Source organism: Bison bison, unplaced genomic scaffold, assembly GCF_000754665.1.
Source record: "Bison bison bison isolate TAMUID 2011002044 unplaced genomic scaffold, Bison_UMD1.0 scf7180017864160, whole genome shotgun sequence".
Classification (NCBI taxonomy): domain Eukaryota; kingdom Metazoa; phylum Chordata; class Mammalia; order Artiodactyla; family Bovidae; genus Bison; species Bison bison.
Window position 1 is genome coordinate 5,612,152 of NW_011494732.1, and position 22,942 is coordinate 5,635,093.

At 52.6% G+C, this 22,942-nt stretch overlaps 1 protein-coding gene across 1 annotated transcript in view; it reads left to right on the plus strand.

Annotated features, from left to right (window-relative positions):
• The window catches only part of PITPNM2 (phosphatidylinositol transfer protein, membrane-associated 2), a 133,186-nt gene that overhangs the window by 2,839 nt on the left and 107,405 nt on the right, over positions 1 to 22,942 (plus strand). Inside the window, exon 2 of the mRNA XM_010841416.1 lies at positions 8,242 to 8,330. The gene's annotated coding sequence lies outside the window, so the exon portion shown is untranslated. The remainder of the gene's footprint in view (positions 1 to 8,241; positions 8,331 to 22,942) is intronic.

The following is a 22,942-nucleotide window of genomic DNA, read 5'->3' on the forward strand; positions in this document are numbered from 1 at the left end:
TGAGGCACTGGTTCCTCTGTGCATGACCCCTCCCCATGGCTGGATTGGCTCAGTGATCTCCAGCTACTTGGACTTCTTACATGATGGCTGCCAACTCCCCCAGCGGACAGACAGACACATCCATGCCTCCTCCTTCTCCTCCATCCTCTTCTTTTCTTAAAAAAAAATCTAATTTTTTTTATTGAAGTGAAATACCTATAGTGTAAAATGTATCGCTTTAACCATTGCTTTAATTGAAGCATAGTTGGGATTGATACACACATACACTTATAGACACGATGTATAAAATAGATAACTGATGAGACTATAGAGGGATGAGACTCTAGAGGGAACTCTGTTCAGTGCTCTCTGGTGACCTAAGTGGGAATTAAGACCAAAAAAAGAGGGAATATTTGTATACACGTAGCTGATTCGTTTTGCTGTAGAGTGGAAACTAATACAACATTGTAAAGCATTTGTACTCCAATACAAATGAACTAAAAGACAACAGCATTGTGTTAGTTTCAGGTGCACGCTGTAACCATTTTCAAGTGTACAGATCTGTGGCAATGTGCATTCATATCGTTGCAACCATCTTCACCACCCACAGAATCCTTTTCACCTTGCAAAACTGAAAATTTATCCCCATTAAGCACTTAACTCCCCGTCCTCCTTCCCCCAGCACCTGGCAGCCACCCTGCTACTTTCCATCTCTCTGGGCTTGACTCTTACGGGTGCCTTATATAAATGGAATCAGAGAGTATTTGTCCTGTTTGTCTGGTTGATCTCACTCAGCATAACGTCCTGGAGGCTCATCCATGTTGTCGTATGTGACAGGATGCCCTTCCTTTTGAGGGCTGCATACTATTCCTTTGCATAGACCACATTTTGCTCATCCGTCCACCTGTTGACAGGGCAGCCTGCCTTCTGCTGTTGTCACTAGTGCTGTTGTGAACACTGTGCTAACATCTGCTGGAGCCTCTGCGTTCAGTGAGTCTCAACCAGTCCTTCCTTAAGGTTCTGCTCCAGTGTAACTCCGCCTCCCCAATTCTCCCAGTTCTGTTGGTCAGTACAGGACATGGGGCCAGACTGGATTCAAAGAATAGGGACTTCCCAGGGCCCTGGCCCACGAGGGGCACCAAGGTAAACATCCAGCACAGCCACTTCCGGAGAAGCTCTTTGCAAAAGAGGCAGGTGGATCCACTCACGCTAACGCATCCCCGCTGTCAGATGCCCCTGGATCTCCTGGGCTCCCAGAGGCCGGGTGCTATGGGAGAAGCTGCAGTCAGACCCCAGTGGTCCCCTGCCTCCAGGCGGCTGCAGCGCCTGCCGTCTGCTCTGTACTGCTAATGGCTGCGCCTCTTATTACATAATCTGTTATTCTGGGCCGCACCAGGCCCTGGTTACTTGTCAAAAGTTTCTAAAAGCCAGCTGTATCAGCTCCAGGCAACTGGGGGCGCTGCCCCTCCCTCGTAGTATTAGTCACTCTGTACTTAGCTAAATTTAACTTTTTATCATCCAAATGATATTTTTGTGGGCTTGGGATTTTACATAATGCTACCAACTGCTGCAGGCTAAGAATTTCTCCTTTCTGTTAAGCGTGTGTGTGTGAGTGTGTGTGTTGGGTGTTTTCCCCGTGAACTTTTACACGCCCGAAGCAGCCCTGTTCAGCTCCTCTCCCAGCTCTGCCCTCCCGGACCCGGGTTTGTTCCGCAGGCTTGGTTTCGCCTCCTGCCAGCTGGGAGCAGATCACCCCTAACAGCTTCCTAATGGCCCTGCTAATGCGTCCTTCCTCACTTGAGGCCCCTTCACTTTGAAGGTCTCTGAGGGTTTCCCTGCTGCCTCCACGCCTGGGCTTCAGAGAGAGATGTTCAGGTTCAGAGTTGAGTGTGTTGAGAAAGCAGAGGGAAGGAACCAGCAAGGGGTGGTGGGTGGTGACTGGAAAGGGACAAGAAATAAGAAGCCCAGCCATCGCCCCCCCTTGCCCCTCAGGGCTGGGGGTCCAGGAAGCAGGGTCTTTCTCTGTACTTGGGGGTGGCGGGGTGGAGAATTCAGGGCTGAGGGTGCTGAGTGGGGACACCCGGCCTCTCCTTGGGGTGGTTCCGGAGCAGGACCGGGGGACTGGGGATGCAGCGTGGCCATCCTGACTCTCCCAGAGCTCCCGCTGCTCAGCAACGGCGGCCCACCCTGGGGTCTCATGCAGTCCACATAACCGTGCACGGGAGGTGTCTGCTGCCGTTTCCCAGGTGGGGAGACTGAGGATGGGGTCGGTCGCAGTGTAGTAAGTGGTTGTGGTAGTAACTATAGCGGCGGCAAGCACTGGGTGCCTTCTGTGTACCAGGCGCGGTGCTGAGCACCTGCCTTCCTGAGCTCATGGGCCCTTCTTGGCGGTCCGGTGAACTAGGTAGTAGTGTTAGCACTCTTTATTTTAAAAAAAAAAATACTTATTTTATTTCTTATTTATTTGGCTGCTCTGGGTCTTAGTGGCGGCATGCGGGATCTTTTGTTTTCTTTAACTGCAGCATGTGAGATCTAGTTCCTTTCCCAGGGCTCGAACCCAGGCCCCCTGCATTAGGAGCAAGGAGCCTCAGCCACTGGACCAGTAGTGAAGTCCTAGTGCGAACGCTCTTCTACAGATAAGGAAGCCAAGTCCAGAGGAGTTAAGCAGCTGGCTTCAGGCCACGGGGCCTAGAGATGGCAGAGCCAGATGTCAAAACCTGTCCGCCCAGGGCGCTAAGCCGATTCCCAGGGCCAGGCTGCTGACAGGCAGCAGAGACCAGACTCAGACTGGGCCCTGTGCCTGCTGCGAAGCATCACTGAGCTGATTCCGGCCTCATCTAGTTGTCAGGTCTCCTCCTGCCAGAGGACTGTAAGGTGCAGCAGGCTGTGCATTGTGTCTGGACCTCTCAGGGAGAGTTAGCTTGACCCTGGGGAGAAGAACCAGGTGCCAGGGGACAGGGACAACAGAGAAACTCACTCTCATGCCTTTTTTAGAAACCTTTTCAGAATGCATTACTCATTTTAAATTATTTTATTAAAAATCAGGAACTCCTAGCTATGTACCTAAAAGAATCAAAAACATATGTCTACATAAAAACTTGTACATGAATGTTCTCAGCAGCATAATTCATAATAGCCCCAGAGCGGAAACAACCCAAGTGTCCATTCACAAATGAATGGATGAACAAGAGTCGATCCACACAGTGCCATGCTGTTCAGCCACAAAAGAAGAATGAAGTACTGACACATGCCACGATGTGGATGAACCTTGAAAACATGATTCGAAGTGCAAGCAGTCCAACACACAAGGCCACGTGAAATGTCCAGCGTAGACAAATCTGTAGACAGAAAGCAGATGGCACTGGCCAGGGGCTGGAGGGAAGGGATTTGCCGAGTGACTGCTAATAGACATGGGATTTCCTTGATGGGGGGCGATGTTGGGGTGTGTGATGTTCCAGAGCTCGAGAGAGGTGATAGTCACACAACTTTATGAATGTACTAAATGCGGCTAAACTGTACCCCTTAGAAGGGTCATGGGACTTCCCTGATGGTCCAGTGGTTAAAAATCTGCCTTCCAATGCAGGCAATGCAGGTTCAATCCCTGTTTGGGGAAATAAGATCCCACATGAATTTTTTTTTTTAAATGGGTTAATTTTGTGGCATGTGAATTACATCTTAATAAATCAGAAAATCAGGAGCCATACCTTCAGATGGAATCAAAAGCTGGACAGCCCCTACCTGTTATCAGCAGCCTGGACAGCTTGCTTGGGTGCCACTGCCGTTTGCATCCATCGCTCTCTGCCCATTCTTCAGCCACCTGCCTCCCCCGGTCTCCATGTCAACGGAGGATGGAAACAACAGTGTTTAACTCCAGCCATGCTGCCCACTCGTTTGGAACTTACACTCTCAACCAGGGCCAGCTTTAGACATGTGGACGTCTGGGCAAGCCAGTCATTTGGCACCCCATCAAACCAGTATTCTTTAAGTGTTTGTTTGACATTTATTTAGTGGGGATGAAGAGAGACTGATATTCTATTAATAGCAGTTGTGTAGAGAAACAGATTCACTTACTAATTCATGTCCACCGACTAAAACATTGAGGGATCTGAAAATTTTTCAGGAAAGCAATTCTGACTTCTGTTCTCAAAGAATTTTTTTTTTCTTTCTTTTTTTCACCCTCTTGCAATTTTTCAAGTCATTGAAGAGGCATATTGAAGATTTAGATTTAAAACTGAAAGAAGAGGAGCTAATGTATAACATGATGACTACAATTGATAACACTGTAGTATTGTATAAGGGAGATTTGCTGAAAGAGTAGAACTTAAGTGTTCTCACCACAAAACAACAACAACAATAAAACCAACATGGTGATAGAATAATAAACTCAATGGTGAGAATCCTTTCACGGTGCGTATGTCTATCAGATCATCATACTGTACACTTTTTATTATTATTTTTAATTGAAGTATGGTTGATTTACAATGTTGTCTTGGTTTCAGGTGTATAGCAAGATGATTCAGTTATACATATACATATATATTCTTTTTCAGATTCTTTTCCATTATAGATTTTTACAAGATATTGACTTTAGTTCCCTATTCTACATAGTAGGTCCTCGTTGTTTATCCCTTTTATATATAGTAGTGTGCATATCGAAGAAGGCGATGGCACCCCACTCCAGTACTCTTGCCTGGAAAATCCCATGGACAGAGGAGCCTGGTAGGCTGCAGTCCATGGGGTCGAGAAGAGTTGGACACGGTTGAGTGACTTCCCTTTCACTTTTCACTTTCACGCATTGGAGAAGGAAATGGCAACCCACTCCAGTGTTCTTGCCTGGAGAATCCCAGGGACGGGGGAGCCTGGTGGGCTGCCGTCTATGGGGTCGCACAGAGTCGGACACGACTGAAGTGACTCAGCAGCAGCAGCAGTGTGCATATGCTGGGCTCCCTGGTAGCTCAGCTGGTAAAGAATCTGCCTGCAATGCAGGAGACTCCGGTTCGATTCCTGGATTGGGAAGAGCCCCTGGAGAAAGGAACAGCTACCCACTCCAGTATTCTGGCTTGGAGAATTCCATGGAGGGAATTCCATGGGGACCCCAGCAGGGTACAGTCCATGGGATCACAAAGAGTCGGACATGACTGAGCGACTTCCACTTTCAGTGTTTGTATGCTAATCCCAAACTCCTAATTTGTGCCACCCCACCTTTCCCATTTGGTAATCCTAAGCTTATTTTCTATATCTATGGGTTTATTTTGTAAGTTCATTTGTACCGTCTTTTTAGATTCCACATGTAAGCAATGTCATATAATATTTGTCTTTCTCAGTCTGATTTACTTCACTTAGTATGATTATCTCTAGGTCTGTCCATGTTGCTGCAAATGGCTTTATTTCATTCTTTTTATGGCTATACACTTGAAGTATATCACAATTTTATTTGTCGATTATACTTCAATAACACTGGGGGAGGGAGCTCAAAGGAATAAAATGTCTTTGTTCCTGGTAAACAGCAACACACCGCACATCATTTAGTTCCAGAACTTCCCTCCATGCCCCCCTAGACCACAGCTACAGGCGTGCACGGAACACGTGTGCAGGAAGTCTCAGCCTGGAATTGTGTTCTCTTTTGATGTTTCATCCCCTTTAAGGGAGCAGGCTGATTGGCTTTTCGCCTTTTGTATGAGTGGTCATGGGAGGAAAGCCAAGTCCTCCCGCAGCATCTTCCTACTTTATTTCAGTGTGCTTTTGCCCTGCTGCCCCTAGAGCTCTGTCCCGCCAGGAGCTGCCTTGCTCTTTAAGTTGACCCTGCATTCAATTTTTGGATTTTAAATACTTTCTTTTGTCGGAAAAATCATTTCCCCACCATGCAGCCCTGTGTGAAGAGTGAGCATCCTTTCTAGCAGCCCCCCTTGGATCAGTGGGTGGTAGGGGGAAGGGGGTGTGTGAGCCACAGCTGACCTTCTCACCTGGAAGAGGTGACATCCTGGGAGAGGTGCACGTAGTGGAGGGGAGTCGCGCTGAAGCCGGCTCGCCTTTGACTAAACCTCTTGGCAGGTTTCCTGACCCCTCAAATGGGGAGATGGGCACTCTCCTAGAGGGGTTGGAGGTGTTGTGATGAAAACTAAGAAGCAGAACAGAGGAGAAGTCCTGCAGAGGCAGGGCATGTATGCCAGGGCAAGCCGAGGGTTCTGAGGGGATGGAGCCGGGGAGCTGGCCGAGTTAGTGTGTCCGGGAGGGGAACTGGCACCTGGGCCGCCTGGGATGTCTCGTCCTTCAGGGTTGCAATGTAAGTGCAGGGCAGAGAAGGAGCCTCGACCCCTGCAGGCCCGTCCCAGAGAGGAGCTCACAGCATTTGCCGAGGCTTCCCCGGAGGGAGCGTAGGACTGCAGTGGGGTGGGCGGCGTGTGAAAAGCCCATCTCTGTCGTTTGCAGCCACACCTCCCACCACTGTGCCGTCGCTGGTTATCTTTTCACCTCCCTAGTTCACTTCTCTTCTTCCTCTGAACTCTCACCGTCTGTGCCCTCACTCTGCAATGTATCACTTTCATTTTTCCGGAGCACCATGAAACCCCCCTCTTCTTTGATTTTTACCTCTGGTGTCCCTGGTTGCCAGGGACACCCAACACCCAACACCCAGCACCCAGGCTGAGGTGCCTGGCCTCAGCCCCAGGAGTAGGGTTGCTCTGGAGGAGGGTTCCTGCAACAGTCAAGGCTTCTGCCTTCCCGTCATGGTCACTGGGAGGCCTCCAGGACTGCTGCCTGCCTCCTGGGCACCGTGCACGGGAAGCACCAATGTCAGACAAACAAGAATGCGTCTTTGTAACCAAAAGTGGGGTCTGGCTGCTCACAGCTCAAAAACCAGTAGAGAGGCCAGGTTAGTGGAAAGGAAATGGATGCCAGCAAACGGGAATGGGGGAGGCGGTACACCTGTCCAAAGGCTGACTTCCCCTCCCCAACCATGCTGCACCAACAATCAGGGGGCAAGAGATTTTATAGACGGAGAGAGGGGGGCTCCAGGCAGAAACAGCAGAGTCAGCTCTGATGCTCATCTTGAAATTGGTCTTCAGCGGTCTGACCAGCGGTCATCTTGGTTGTTTTAAGTATAGTTAATCTTCAGTTCCAGGATTGTTTCCACTTCTTTGAGGCCAGTTCTCGGAATTGTGGCAGCTTGTGTCATGGCTTGTGTCTGGTCATCGTGTAGTTAACTTCTTCCACTTAGTGGGGGTCTCTATCTGCAAAACAGCTGCCAGGACACAGCTGGGAATGTTACCTATAGCCCTTGAGGAGGAACTGGAGGTCCTTGACTATGTTTAATGACCAAACTATCATTATTTGGTCTCCTTTGACTGTTTTCCTTTGTTTCTGCATCTTCTCACTTCTCCGATTAAGCTTATTGTTTGGCTCAAGTTTTTCCACAGACAAAAGGCAGGCTGTGGGTATGGTTGTGGGGGGTGGGGCGGGCAAGGACCACAGGGGTCCTGCTCCGTTTCATGTTGAGCTGCACACGTGGTTCAGGGGAGCATCTTGTGTCCTGGGGGGAGCCCTGGATCGGGTGGCGGCTTTCATGGTGCCTGCGCATGTTCTATGCTCTTGTAGGCTGACTGCACCCCGGGACTCCCTGGAAATCTGTTTCTCTACCTCTTTTCATTTTGTTGTGAGTGCTCGTCTCTGGCCTCTGGTGGAGGTGGGCCTGCAGCCACATACTGCCCAAGTTCAGGGGCTTGATTAGAAGGTGAGAGTCATCTGCATCTCCCCGAGAGGCTGACCGTGACCCTGCCCCAGGCATCAAGATGCTGGCTAACTGCTGACCGAGAGCTCCAGGCTGTTATGTCCCGCCCCTCCGCATCCCCGTCTCCCGCCTGCCTCCCCTCTGCAGCCTGAGGTCCTGAGGTCCCGCAGTCCCAAAGGTTGATGGGTGAAAAGCTTCAGGTTTGAGGCTGAGGGCGCCACGCTGGGTTTCTGAAACAAAAAAGCTTCCCACATGTGCTAAAGATGTGGGTTTGGGTTCCTCGGGCTGTCTTCCTAACAGAGGGAGTCATGGGCAGTGTCAGGTGGATCAGCCTCCAGGAACGCATCCTGGAAGGAGTCCCTTTTGTCAAATGAAGACTCCTTTAGCCAGGTGTCCCACTCTTGTCCTCTGATCACATCTGGATTTCTCTGGCGTTACTCAGGATGAGGCCTGGCCACGTGGATTTCCCAGTGGGCTCTGAAAAATCAGAGCGACCAGGTATCTCACCCCTTCACCCTCTGGGCTTCTCCCTGCAGGATGCTGGCCAGGCTGCCCTGGTGCCCGATACCCTTCTGTGGGCCTCGAGAGTAGGACGTCAGCGCTGCCTTCCCACACAGACCCGCAGGTATGGACTGCCCCCCTCAAGCTGTGGAGTTTGGGTGTGCAGGGGCTCAACTGCCGTTTCCTCTTCTGTAAATATCTGACTTTGTCTGATTTACATGGGGTAGATTGTATTCATCGATCCTGCGTCTTGTAGATATTGACTCATCTTCACCTAGCAGGAGGGGTTGATGTTCTGTCTCTGGTAGCTTTGGCTTCCCCGGGGCAGCCTGTGTTACTCTCCTTTGTACAGGGCACCCTGGGGGTGCTTCTCTGCTCTTGGTTCCCTGGCTCAGCCTGGTCCTCCCCACCCCAGTCAGAGACAGGACCAGAGTTTTGGGGCTTCCAGGGTGAGCTTCCCAGGTGGTGCTAGTGTAAAGAACCCGCCTACCAATTCAGGAGACTTAAGAGACATGGGTTCAATCCCTGGGTCAGGAAGATCCCCTGGAGGAGGACCTGGCAACTCACTCCAGTATTCTTGCTGGAGAATCCTATGGACAGAGGAGCCTGGTGGGCTACAGTCCATGGGTCACAAGGAGTCGCACACGACTGAAGCGTCTGAGCACGCAGTCTGGGTGCTGGTTTGCCGTGTCTCACAAGTTGTGGTTGGCGACACGGAAACAACAGTGTGAGTGTTTTCGGGTAACCACCTCCCTGGAGGAAACTGAAGCCGGAGGCTGTGATGGGCTGGGATCCTCTATGGAGTCAGGACCAGTAGCGCATCCCCCAGGGGCTGGCCCTTTCTCTCCTTCTGCCCCGAATTCTCACAGGAGCCCCCATGCTGGCTTCCGGTCCATCTCATCCCATTGCTGTCCTGAGTCTCAGGCCCCGGCTTCCCTCTGTCCCCTTTTCGTCACACCCAAGGCCTCTTTCGGGCAGAGCAGCTGAAGTGATGTTGCCTTTTCCTTTCCTGAACATCGATGAACCCTTCTCCCTGTGTGCTAATTGGCTGGTTTGAGCTTTGGGGCTCAGAGAAGGGACATTCCATTTGGGGAAACTAACCTGGAGGGAGAAGAAGGGAGCACTAAAGTCTCTGGTTTCTGCTGTGTCGGCTGGGCTATGGGTTGTAAACGCACTGCCTCTGCTAAGCACACAGTAACTTGTGCAGAGGCCCTTGCCTGCACGCGTGCTTAGTCGCTCAGTCGTGTCTGACCCTTTGGACTGTAGCCTGCCTGCCAGGCTTCTCCATCTATGGGATTTTTTCAGGCAAGAATACTGACAATCCCTGTTTTACATGAGGCAGCTGAAGCTCAGAGAGGGCAAGTATCTGGCTCAAGATCACACAGCTAGTCAGTGGTGATCTTGGCATTGGACCCCAAGTCTAGACCCATGCACATGACGTGGTTTCCCAAACACAGCTGGGCTTCCCCATGGGCTGGGGGCCTGGCTCCAGGTAAGTCCCCCTGCCCTCCCCACCTCTCCCCTTCCCCACCACACCTCGCTTGGGCTTCCTCTGCTCCCTGGGCACATGGGGCCCAGCAGACAAGGCCACAGCCATGGACCCACTCACTGCCGTGTTTCACCGAGGGCTGTCTCCTCTAATTGCTCACCCGTTTTTGTTGCTGTGAAAAGGCCTCCAAGTGCTAAGAAGAGAGAGTGCTGTGTTTTGTTTTGTTTTGTTTTTCTTTTTTGTGTTGTATTTTTTGTTCTGTTGTTTTGCGTGAATTTTCTCAAATGGGTGTTTGGGGAAGGAGTTGACATGGGGACACAGGGGCCTCTCTGCCTCTCCGCGGCCACTTGCCCTCCTGCTGGCTGTGGGTGGGGGCCTAGTGAGCCCTCCTCGGCCCACACAGCCCGGCCTGAGCTCTGACATCAGCTCATGTCGGTTGGAGGGGCCCTGCTCCCACGGAGCCTTCGCTTCCTGTTTCCTCTTCTACAGGAAGGGGGTTCTTGTCCTTCCTGATGGCCTCACACCCAGTTCCATGGTGTTACGGACAGTGGGCTTACAGCCTCCCCTCATCTGCAGGTCCTCACTTAGAACTCCTCGGGGGACTCCCCTGGCGGTCCAGTGGTTAAGACTCTGCCTTCCAGCGCAGGGTACACGGGTTTGATCCCTGGTTCGGGAACTAAAATGCCACACGCCTCACGGCCAAAAAGAAACCAAAAAAATAAATAAATAAGAAAAATAGAAGCAATATTGTAACAAATTCAATAAAGACTTTAAAAATGGTCCACATCAAAAACAATCTTAAAAAAAAAAGGAACTCTTCAACTTCTCTTGTTTACCCAGCGAACATTTACCGAGTACCCAGTGACAACTGGGTACCATCCCAGGCGCCCGAGACGCAGTTCTGCAGTCTGAGCCCCTGTGGGGTTTCTGCCCTGGTGTTGGCCCAGTGCCCGCTCTGCCCTCTCACCTCTGTGCTTTGCATATGCTGTTCCAACATCCTGAGGTTCCCCCTTCTGGGCTCTACCCTGGACCCCCAGACAGTGGAGACAATCACGGTCACACCTTACCTGCCTTTGAGCTCTTCTTGGGAGTTTGTGGCCTGGTCAGACATAGAGACCACTGGACCCTGGATGGCAAGAGGCGGGGGGTGATGTGGAGTGAGATGCCCCTTCCGAGAGGGAGATCAACTCCTCGTCTCCTCTGCAGGGGGTTGGAGAGGAAAAGGCTTAAGGAGCAGGGTGTATTTGTAGAGAAGCTCCTTGCTCCAGAGGAACCCAGAGCCCTTCCTTCCAGGAGGTGGGAGTGGGGTGGAGGACGGGCAGGGGGCAGCTGGAGTTGTCTTCTCAGCTCAGCCTGGCTGCATTCGCGTTCTGCATCCTCTGACCTGATGCAGGAGCCGTCCATCCGCAGGAGGTCTGCCTCTAAGAAGGGGGTCCCAGTGGCGAGAGCATCTGCTCTCAGCCCTGCCTCTCCCCAAAGCAGAGGACTTTTGCTGTCCTGAGCAGGTGAGCAGAGCTTCTAGCTCTTAGTTGGGGGCGACTAGTTCTTGGGGTGGGGGCTCAGCCGGGGTCCCAGGGCCCAGGCTCGGAGTCAGTCACTTCCTTCCTGACTCCCCAGCTGGCAGGGAGGGGCACTTCCTGCCATTGTCGCCACTGCCCGCCAAGGCCTCCGCAAGGTCACTACTGTCTCCTGAGGAGGAAGAGAGCTGATGACAAGGGCAGGGACCTCAGACCACAGCCGCAACCGACACACTGTTCGTCCACACCAGTCCGTGCCACCAAGCTGGCCTCCCTGCCTCCCCTCGGGCCCCTGGGTGGAGGCTGAGGGAGGGGTAAGGTGTCTTTCCTTCATTTGTGGAAGCTGTACACCCCGCTCTGCACCCCAGCCCCACATGGGAGGGTTGGCTGACAGTTCCCGGGTTGTAGGTCTACTGGGTCAATGAGGGAGGCCATGAGCATGCACGGAGGGGTGGGGTGGGGAGGGGCAACAGGAGCAAGGACTGGGGCTTGTCTTGTGGTCCTTCGAGGTCCCCCCACAGCACTTAGGAATCAGCTGGGCAGGATCTGGTGTCCCCTCAATGTCCCTTCCTGACCTCTCCCATCCATATTCCCTTTTCTTTCTTTCTTTTTTTTAAACATTTGTTTATTTTGGCTTCATTGGGTCCTAGTTGCTACACACAGGATCTTCGATCTTAGTTACAGCATGCACATTCTTTAGCTGTGGCGTGTGGGATCCAGCTCCCCGACCAGGGATCGTACCCGGGTCCCCCTGCATTGGGAGCTCAGAGTCCTAGTCACTGGACCACCAGGGAAGTCCCCCATATTCCCTTTTCGCCTGGCCAGCCCTGCCCAGACTCGGGTAGAAAGTGGAGGGGGCCTCCACTGGAGCCTGACCCTCCCTTCTTTCCACGTTCTCTGGGGAACCTCCCTACCCCACCACCCTGCCGGGAGCAGTGTCCTTCCACCTCCCATTTCGTCCTCTCCTCAGGAGCCCCGGGTACCCACTCCCTGGGTTTGCCCTCTTGGCCTCGGTGACACACATCTTCCCCAGAACATGCTTCACCTTCACCCAGGTGGCAGGAGCTGCACTTCTTGGGCCTTGTTTCTGGCCTCTGCTCCTGGTCACTTGTGGACGTTCGCCCAGGCACCTTTTGGAGAGCCAGGCTCGAGGGCCCTTGGCTTGAGAGCTCTGGGGTCGGCAGGGCAGGGTGGGGCGAGCAGCTGGCTTGGCTTTAGTGGTTGGGCTGGGGTGCCCCTGGAGCTCTGTCCGCAGGCTCTTGGCACTGCTGCCCCACTTCTGGCTGCCCTTTGCTCTCTCTTCCCCTGTGTCAGCCTTTCCCTGGTTCTTTCTTTTAGAATTAATGGATTATTTTTGGCTGCACTGGGTCTTCGTTGCTGTGCATGGGCTTTCTCTAGTTGCGGGGAGAAGGGACCGCCCTCCCGCCCGGTGTACGGGCTTCCCATCGAGGCGGCCTCTGTTGTTGTAGCGCACACGCTCTAGGGCACTTGGGCTTCATAGTTGTGGCTTCCAGGCTCTAGAGCGCAGGCTTAGCAGTTGTGGCACACGGACTTAGTTGCTCTGCAGCATGTGGAGTCTTCCCGCACCAGGAATCAGACCCATGTCCCTTGCAGGAGGATTCTTAACTTCTGGGCCACCGAGGAAGTCCTCCCTGGTTCTAATGAAGAGCCCACCCCTTGAGTTTTCCTTCCTGTGCTTTCCCCTTGATGGGTGTCTCATGCACTAATGAGCTTTGTTTATAACCCTGTCTTGCCCAGCAAGGAAGCATCTGCTTATGGAATGACCCCCCACACCTCCCGGGGACCAGACCAGGTCTGTGTCATTTCCTTGCTTTGTCCCTCCACATACTTCCTGAGCCTTGAACCTGCCCAAAATAATCACATTGATTCTCGGAGACAGTGTCCAGAGCTTGGGATTCTCAGAGGGACTCTGTCAAGCTGGAGGGTCATATAGCCTGAGACCATTTTTCTTAGTCGCATGTGCAGACCACCACAAATAATCAAAACCTATTCGTTCAACCCGTATTTAGTGAGTGGCTGCTTTTCTGGGAGCTGGGTATAAAGGCGTGATAAAACTTTTAAAACTCTGGCCCTCCTGGGCTTATAGTCTAGCAGGGAGGTAGACATACAATATACAAATATGCAGTAAAATATATAAGTACATCAAATGGTGATCACAGCTAAATAAACAGGGGGAGAGAGGGCCTCTCCAGTCAAGGACATTTAAGCAAAAGCCTAAAGGAGGTGAGGGAGAGAGCTGGGAGATTATCCCAGGCAGATACAACCTATGCAAAGGCACTGAGGCAGGAGTTTGTCCAGGGTGCTCAAGAAACCTGAGTGAGGGAGTGAGGGAAGGAGCGGGAGGTTGGAGAAATACGAGAGCCCGAATCCAGCAGGGCCTTGAAATCCTGTCTGGACTTTTGCCTTGATTAAGTAAGGTGTGATACCACTCCAGAGTTTGACCAGAGAAGGGCCAGGATCCAACCTGTGCTTTAAAAGGATGGTTTCTGGCTACTGTGTTGAGAACAGACTGGATGGGGTGAAGAAAGGAAGCAGGGAGACCAGTGGGGAGATGCACGCAAGAGGTGAGATGTCAGGTGCTGGGCCAGGGTGGCAGCATGGCACTGATGAGAGAGTTGGGCTCCAGGCATGTTTCAAAGGCAGAGCTGGAAGGAATCGCCGAGGAATGAGGTGATCCTCATTGTGTGTACTTTTTTCTTTTTAAAAAATATATATTTACTTACTTGGCTGCACTGGATCTTAGCTGCGGCACACCAGGGATCTTTGATCTTTGTGGCAGCATGTGGGATCTGTAGCTGTGGCATGCAGACTCTTAGTTGCCACATGTGGGATCTACTTCCTGACCAGGGGTCAAACCTGGGACCTCTGCATTGTGAGTGCAGAGTCTTAGCAACCTAGTCTGGAAAGTTCCTGTGTGGGCTTTTAAAAACCAGGTTCTCATGGACTTGAAAGGACCCAAGGGATCATCTAGGCTTCCCAGGTGGCTCAGTGATAAAGAATCTACCTGCCAATGCAGGAGATGCAGGAGACTCAGGTTCGATCTCTGGGTCAGGAAGATCCCCTGGAGAAGGAAATGGCAACCTACTCCAGAATTCTTGCCTGGAGAATCCCATGGACAGAGGAGCTCGGGGTGGGGGGGGGCTTCAGTTCATGGGGTCTCGAAGAGTTGGACGTGACTTACCGACTGAGCACATAAGAAGACATCATCTAGTGCAACCTTCTCACTTAACCTACAGAGCCAAGACTGGAGCTTCTGACCCCGAGTCCACAGTGTTCGTAGCTGAACCCGTGGTGGCTCTGTAAGGAGACCTGCAGAGGTGTGAGGTTCCAAGGGAAGAAGGCACCTGATGCTGCAGCAGAGCATGGGGTCCTGGTAGACTTATTGGCTGGCAGGAACCTGGAGTGTAAGCTGACGATTCTAGATGCTCTGGGTCTTTAATGGCTCTCTCTGGGCCCGTGTTTTGATCTCAGTTGGGCTAAAGTCTTGGTGGTCGTGTCTAAACTCTTGGGCAGATCAGAGGCAATGCTTTTATGCATTTTTTTTTAATTGGAGTGTATTTGCTTCACAATGTTGTGTTAGTTTATGCTGTACAGCAAAGTGAATCAGCTATACCTGTACGTAGATCCCCTCTGTTTTGGATTTCCTTCCCATTTAGATCACCACAGCGCCCTGAGTAGAGCTCCCTTGTGCTATTCAGTAGGTTCTCGTTCAGTTCAGTTCAGATCAGTCGCTCAGTCGTGTCTGACTCTTTGCCACCCCATGAATCGCAGCACGCCAGGCCTCCCTGTCCATCACCAACTCCCGGAGTTCACTCAGTCCATCGAGTCAGTGATGCCATCCAGCCATCTCATCCTCTGTTGTCCCCTTCTCCTCCTGCCCCCAATCCCTCCCAGCATCAGAGTCTTTTCCAGTGAGTCAATTCTTTGCATGAGGTGGCCAAAGTACTGGAGTTTCAGCTTTAGCATCATTCCTTCCAAAGAAATCCCAGGGCCGATCTCCTTCAGAATGGACTGGTTGGATCTCCTTGCAGTCCAAGGGACTCTCAAGAGTATTCTCCAACACCACAGTTCAAAAGCATCAATTCTTTGGTGCTCAGCCTTCTTCACAGTCCAACTCTCACGTCCATACATGACCACAGGTTCTCGTTAGTTACCTATTTTATACACAGTAGTGTATGCATGTCAACCCCAATCTCCCAGTTCATCCCACCCAGTCTTCCCCCCTGATATCCATATGCTTGTTCTCTATGTCTCTGTCTATATTTCTGCTTTGCAAATAAGTTCACTTGTACCATTTTTATAGATTTCACATATGTGGGTTTATATGTGATATTAGTTTTTCTCTTTCTCTGTGCATGTTTTTGAAGGTTTTATTGAGCTAGTACTAAGGTGATGGCCCAGAGACAAGGTGTCCTTGCTCTGGAAGAGCTAACAGTTTGAGGAGACAGACAGGTGGACCGAGGATGCCCCCATGATCATGGATAATCAGGCTCAGGTGTGAGGCACGTGCAGGCGCTGTCCAGGCCTGGGATCTCTGTCCCAGGATGGACTCTATGAACAGCCACTACAGTCACCAGATACCCCGGGGAACACGAGTCAGAGGCCTCCTGCATGCTTAGTGGTCTACTTAAATCCACAGTTCATCCCTTATAAGAAAGGGAGCAAGGAGGGTAGGTGGGGGCTGGGATCTCACTGCCTACAGCTGTGTCACTCATCACAGGCTGTGCTTAAAATACGGGGGCCCAGGTGCAACTCCTGGGAGGCAACCTTTCACCTGGTGGCCACAGGTGGTCCCAGGACAGGGCTGATGAGAGCGTGGTGCCCAGACATGGGAGATGGAGCTGGATCACTGAAGTGGGGCTTGAATCTCAGTGGCCTGGTGTCACGCCTACCCCGGTCCTTTTTTTGGAGTTTTCCTTGGGAGCTAGAAGTGTGCGTGTGTGCTGTGCTAAATCGCTTCAGCCATGTCCGACTCTTTGTGACCCCATGGACTATAGCCTGCCAGACTCCTCTGTCCAGGATTCTCCAGGCAAGAATACTGGAGTGGGTTGCCATGCCCTCCTCCAGGGGATCTTCCCAATCCAGGGACCAAAGCCTCATCTCTTAAGTCTACTGCATTGGCAGGTGGGTACTTTACCACTAGTGCCACCTGGGAAGTGAGGGGATGGCAAAAAACAAACAAAACCCAGACAGACTCCCTCCAGGGCACGAGCCATTTAGTCCTTGCTTGCCCTGGGCTGCAGCACTTGTGGAGGACGGAGGGGGACCCTTCCTAGCCTCCCTGGGGCAGTTCTCAGGATGGGACCCATTCTCCAGGACAATCAAGGTCAAGTGCTGTGCTCAGGGTGCGCCTGCGTCTGTGATGGGTTTTGGGATCTGCGACTCCTCAGTTTCCCGGAGGAAAGGGAGTCTGTTGGCTTGTTCCTGCAGCATGCTTTCCAGGAGGGGGATTCCCAGATGAGAGGAGCTGCCTTAAGTCAGGTGATCATTCACGTAACACAAATTAAGCACCTTCTGTGTGCCTGAGCTGTTCCGTGTGCTGGAGGTGAAAACAGAGCAGAGCTGTGCTTCGAGAGGCTTGGAAGGAGAGCCACGCCTCCTCCCTCAGTCAGTCACTCCTTCCCTTTGGTTCTCGTGAGAGTTATAAATACTCTGGGGAAGTGTGTTGCCCTTACTCCCTGGTACCTCCCTGTGCACAAGCTTATCCATTGGACCCAAGAAGCAGGCCAGGGCGACAGGATGAGATGAGGCAGCAGTGGGGAGCCGAGCTGACATCCCATCGGGAGGACTCCTCCTCCAACGTCATGGACCGCCCCAGGGCCAGCCCCATTCCCGTGACTCACGCTTTACTCCCATCTCAAGGGGTCAGGGGTGTGTTTTCTTGAACCTTTAAAGCATCTTGCAAGAATGGCCTAGATTTAAAAAGACTGTAACCAGAGGAAAGAGGGCCCAAGAGACAGGCAGTTTAGGGACGTCCCCAGTGGTCCAGTGGCTAGGAATGTGCGCTCTCAACTCAGGGGGCCTGGGTTCCATCCCTGGCCAGGCATCTAGATCCCACAGACCACAACTAAGCGTTCACATGTACAGCCAAATAAATAAATGTTAAAAAGAGGGGGGCGGTGTAGAGTAGCTTGCCCAGTGCCTGGCACTTAGTAGGTGCTCAGTGAATCAGTGTCCCTATCCCTCAGCCTCTGGCAACCACTCATCTGTTTTCCATCTCTGTGGATTTGCCTATTCTGGACACTTTGTGTAAATGGAATCCTACAATATGTGGCCCTTGGTGACCGGCTTATTTCACTCACAGTGATGTTTTCAAGGCTCATGCATGTGGTAACCTGAATGGGTAATCCATTCCTTTTTATCTCAGGATAACATTCGCTTGTGTGGATGGATACATATATCCATTCATCAGTTGATAGGCATTTGCATTTTCCCCACTGTTTTCTTTTTGGCTGAGCTTCACAACTTGCAGGATCTTAGTTCCACAACCAGGGGTTGAATCCCTGTCCCCCCGCTCAGTGAAAGCTCAAAGCCTTAACTGCTAGACTACCAGGGGATTCCCCCCACTCTCGGATTACTGTGAATAAGGCTGCTCTGAACATTCATGTATACATTTTAAAAAATATTTCATGCGTACATTTTAATAATATTTATTTTTATTTATTTGGCCTCACTGGGTCTTAGCTGCTGCATGTGGGATCTTTAGTTTCAGTAAATGAACTCTTAGTTGCAGCATGCGGGAGCTAGATCCCCGACCCAGGATCGAGCCCAGGCCCCCAGCCTTGGGAATGAGGAGTCTTAGCCACTGGACCACCAGGGAAATCCCCCGTGTGTATGTTTTTGTGTGGACATTTCATTTCCCTTGAGTACATCCCTAGAAGGGGAATTGCTGGGTTATATGAAAACTCTCATATTTAACATTTTGAGGATCTGCCAGACTTTTCCAAGGCGACTGTCCCATTTTTCAGTGCGCACTGTTTTATAATGATGGTCGTGCAGAATTGTGTAGTGTGGCGGTTAATGCAGGGTCCAGAGCCAAGCTGCCTAGGTTTAGAATCTGGCTGGGGGACTTGGGACAGGTCCCTTCACCTTTCTCAGCCTCAGTTTCCTTGTCTATAAAATGGGGACAAGATTAGTGCTCACTACAGGTTGTCATGGGGATTAAATGAAAATGTCTATAAAGTGCTTGGTGGGGGCTGTATCTAGTTTTTGCTATTGTAAGTATTTCCGTGCCCCCCCCCAAGACTGCAGGCACTGGGCACATAGTAGGTACCCCGTCCATGATATTTTACAGCCTGGGTCCCCAACCTCCTGGACCTAATGCCTGATAATCTGAGGTGGTACTGATGTAATGATGATAGAAATAAAGTGTGCAGTAAATGTAACTCACTAGAATCATCCCCACACCATCCCCTCCCCCCAGCCCCGGTCCATGGAAACGTTGTCTTCCATGAAATCAGTCCCTGGTGCCAAAAAGGCTGGGAAGAGCTGTTTTAAAGGATGCAGAATTGGCTTCTGGGGGTACCCCATGTTTTGGTGCTTTTGATTCTTCTGATCACCCCTGGGAAAGCCCCCTAGACTGTCACTGTCTTGCACCCTGGGAGCTCCCTTCACTTGGAGGGTCTGACAGGGATCTGTGATGTTAGGGGTGGCTTCAACTCCAAAAGGCACTTTGACCTTAGACCCAGGAACACAGGGAGCATTCGGAGCCAGGCCTCCAGAATCGGGGGCGGTTTGGGTCACTCAGACCCAGCAGTGCTGGGGAGCCGAGACCCAGCCCCATGAAGTGGCCCCTGTTCCTTGGCAGCCCAGCTCCTGCTCTGAAGTCAGCCTTTGGGGAGGAGGTGGCAGCCCTGGCAGGAGCCCCGCAGAGAGTCAGACCAGTGATGGAATGTGTCCTTGGAGCCCCACGCTGCAGATGTGGCCCAGAGTCCCCAGGGCCTCGCGAGCCCCCAGGCACAGAGACAGGCCTGCTCCCTCGGCCGGGGGGTGGCCCTGCTGTCGGTGCCCTGGCAGAGCAGCAGCTCATCAACCTGGCAGCACTGGGTGTTCTCCAAGCAGTAGGAGAGCCTGGCAGCCTGTGTGCTGCCCAGATGGGGAGGAAGAGTCAGAGAGCACCCGGGCTTATCATTCACCTTGATTACTGAAGGGAGTCCAGTCTTTAGGAAAACAATTGGAGGGAGGTAGGAAAAAATGACAGCTCTGGGTGAGGGGAGGAGGGAATTGGTTTACTCTCTCACCTGGCAGATGTTTACTGTGCCAGGCAGTGGGTCACAGGGAGGGAGGAGAGTGTGCCATCTGGGATCAGACACGAGTCAGAGCAAATAGTGCATCAGTAGAGGGAGGCACAGAGTGCAGCCAGACCAGATAGAAGGCAGCAGCCAACTGCCTGATGGGGAAGATTTCATAGAAAGGGGAGGCATTTCAATTGGGTTTTGAAGGATGCATAGGAGTTGGACAGGAGCAAAGTGGGGAAGGCACAGGGAATAGCACGAGCCGATGCCTTTAGTACTCAGAGTGTGTGGTATTTTGGGTGGTGGGGTGGGGGAAATCCCAAGTGGCAGAAGTGCAGGGTCAAGCATGGTGAAATGGAGATTAGCCTGGAAAGGGACTGGATCCTATAAAAGTCCAGCTGACACACACATCAAGGACCTCCTAGCAGGGAAGGAAGAAAGCAGCTGAGAAGCCCTATCTACAGAGTGGAGGCCAACCTCATTATAAACCCACCTCAGTCACCAACTACAATGTGGTCTTAAGAAGATTAAGGGGTTCAACTTCCCAAAAGCCTCATGTCATCATCTGTGAAAAGGACAGGTTGAATCTATCTGGCCCAGGGACCAGGATTGAATGGAAACTATGTGGGACAGTCCGTGGTTACTTCACAACTGGAGGTTCTTTCCTTGCTTGTGGGGAGGTGCTCCTGCAGCCTGGGCTCCCCTGGAGAGACTCGTGGGAGGGGATGGGTGGATGGGGAGTCAGATGTAAGTCAGGACCAGGGTAGCTAGAGATTCAGATGTCAGGGATCTGTCCAGAGGTCCTGTCATAGGAAGCTGGGCTGCATGAGGTCAGAAAGCTCCTCCCTGTTGGGAGCAGTGACAGGTCAGAGAACACTGCAGGGCACAGCCACAGCTACAAGAATATGAGTGAGCCTCCTGAATCCCATGTGCTCAAAAGCCCTTCAGATCTGTGATTGGGTCCATCTCACCACTTGACTCACCACTTCTGACACTTGGGACTTCCCCCATTCCGCAGACATACCACGCACTTTGAGTACTAAAGGCACTGGCTCATGCCTTTTCCCCTTCTCCCATAGTAAACTCCTGTGCATCCTTCAAAGCCCAACCAAAATGCCCCCTTTGCATGAAATCATTCCCATCAAGTGGCCAGCTGCTTCCCTTGGCTCCTGCTGCACTCTGTGCCTTTCTTTTCTTTTTTGTTTTTAATTCTATTTTTTTGGCTGCACCAGGCAGTGTATGGGGTCTCGACCAGTTCCCCAACCAGGGATCCAACCTGTACCCCCTGCAGTGGAAGCTCAGCTCTTAAGCACTGGACCACCAGGGAAGTCCCTGAGCCTCCCTCTATTGATGTCTGTCCCCCATCCCAGATGGAGCATACTCTTTCCAGGATGCTGAAGAGGGGGGAGCAGGAGCCACCCACTGGTTCCCCTAATGTCTCAGCATCTTCCCTGACCAGCCAGGGTGTCTTTGATTCGTCCTCCCTTCCAGGAAGTGGGAAGAGGCCAGGTCAACAGGAGACCATGCGCACATTTCCACGGCGAGCCCTGCGCCTGCGTCCAGGGGCAAGGGGCCAGGCGGGGGGCATCTCCTTGCACTCTTGGTGCGCGAGTGGCCTGCTTTTTGTGCGTATGTACCATCTCTGACTCTCGCTTCTGCCTGTGAGCTGATTAACATGCTGACGTCCATCAAGAGACCGTGTCACCTCTGGTCTCCCCACAGCCCAGCAGCTGTGATGCGTCATTTAGGACTTGGCCTGCCGCGTCACTACAGAGGACCACGGCCAGCGTGAAGAGAGGGATTATGTTGTTCCCATCTGGCTTCGGCCGCCTCCCCAGTCCCTTCCAGCTGTTCCCTGTTACCCACGGCCAAGCGGCAGATGCGGAGTGATGGGAGGAGGGGTGCGGGGGTGAGGTCAGCCAGGAGCTGGAGACCTGTCCATCATCTTCACGTGAATGTCTTCACGGCTATTTCTGGCCTTGCCATTATCCCCACGGCTTCGGGATAAATATAGACACGGATTGAAAAGCCCCAGTGGCAGGCAGGCAGGCAGGCAAACGAGGCAGGCAGCGCTGGAGAGCGTGCGGACGGGGTGCTTGGCTATAAATAAGTCTGCTGGAACACCTCCTCAGCCACGCTGTGCCGTGCGGAAAGACATCTCCTCTCCGGCTCCCTCGCAAAGCACACTTGTGCCTGGTGGGGCCGGGTGGCAGAGGGGCGGCAGGAGGGAAGGTCCGTGGGAGGCGAGGAGGGAGGAACTGGTCTGTGGGAACCTTGCATGGCTGGACAGGGCTGCCAGAGGTAGTTCCCCCTTAGCCTTGCTAGGATAAAGGGGACCAGCCGCCCCCCAACCCCAAGCAAGAGTCGTGGGACAGTCACGTGTTGTGCCCCAAATGGCAGCCCCCGGCCAGCATCTCCAGCCCCCTGGCTCCCCCAGGCCCAGTCCTGTTGCAAGCACGGCCAGTAGACAAGGACAGGTTCTGGGTGGTTCTGGACTTGGGCCTGCTCTGGGGTGTCTGCTCTGCTTTCTCAAGCTGCCGTCTCTCTCCTTCTTCTGCTTCCTCCCGGCTGCCTCCTCCTGAAAAGATCCCAGGTTTGTTTATCTTCTGGTTTCCCAGTCCTCAGTGCTCACCCAAAGCTGGCCGCCTAGTGACCCCCCGCTCCATCGAGGATAGAGTCTCAGGGGGCAGGAGTCCGGTGGTCCCTGGCCCCTCACCCCTCACCCCCTCCTCGGGCCCACCTTTCTCCACCTGCCTCCTCCCTGGCTCTGACCGCCCCCTCCTAGGCAGCATCAGGTACCTGGGCTGGCGCTGAGCAAGGACCAGGACACGAACCTGGGAGACACTTTTCATGGAAAAGGATGGGAGTCAGTGAGCTGGCGAGAATCATGGGATGTCCCCGTGAACAAAGTATCCTTACTATGCAGTCACCAGTTGTGGGAAGTGGTTCCCACGAGCCCGGTCCCCTCTGCAGCCTTAGTGAACAAAGACCCCTTGCATTCGGGGGACCGTGCGCTCAGGCCCAGTGCAAGGATAGGATGGTTATTAACACTGTGAACATCACCCCTGCGGAGGGGGAGTGGACAGCCCTGCCTTTCCTGTGGATGAGGGATCTGAACCCCTGCCCCATGGTCATTGCAGCTGCTTCAGGGCTTTGAGGACAAAGGGAACCACAGGGCCACGTCGATGTCTCGAGTGGGCGGCACGTGTGTGGACCCGTCATTCGGCCCCAAGGGATGAATCGGGTGTCGTCCCCACTCTCAGGAGCTCACTGGCCACCAGAAAGGACTAGAGTCAGTGGGCAGTTATGAGTCCGTGGGAATGGGTTGGGGGACCTGCTTCTGGGGCACGGAACCCGTGGAGGAAGGACACCAACACTTGGGCTGGACTTCTTGGAATGCCAAGTTCACCCAACCCGGGAGGTGGTAGAAGACCTTCCTGGCAGAGGAAACAGCCTGTGCAAAGGCCCAGGGGCA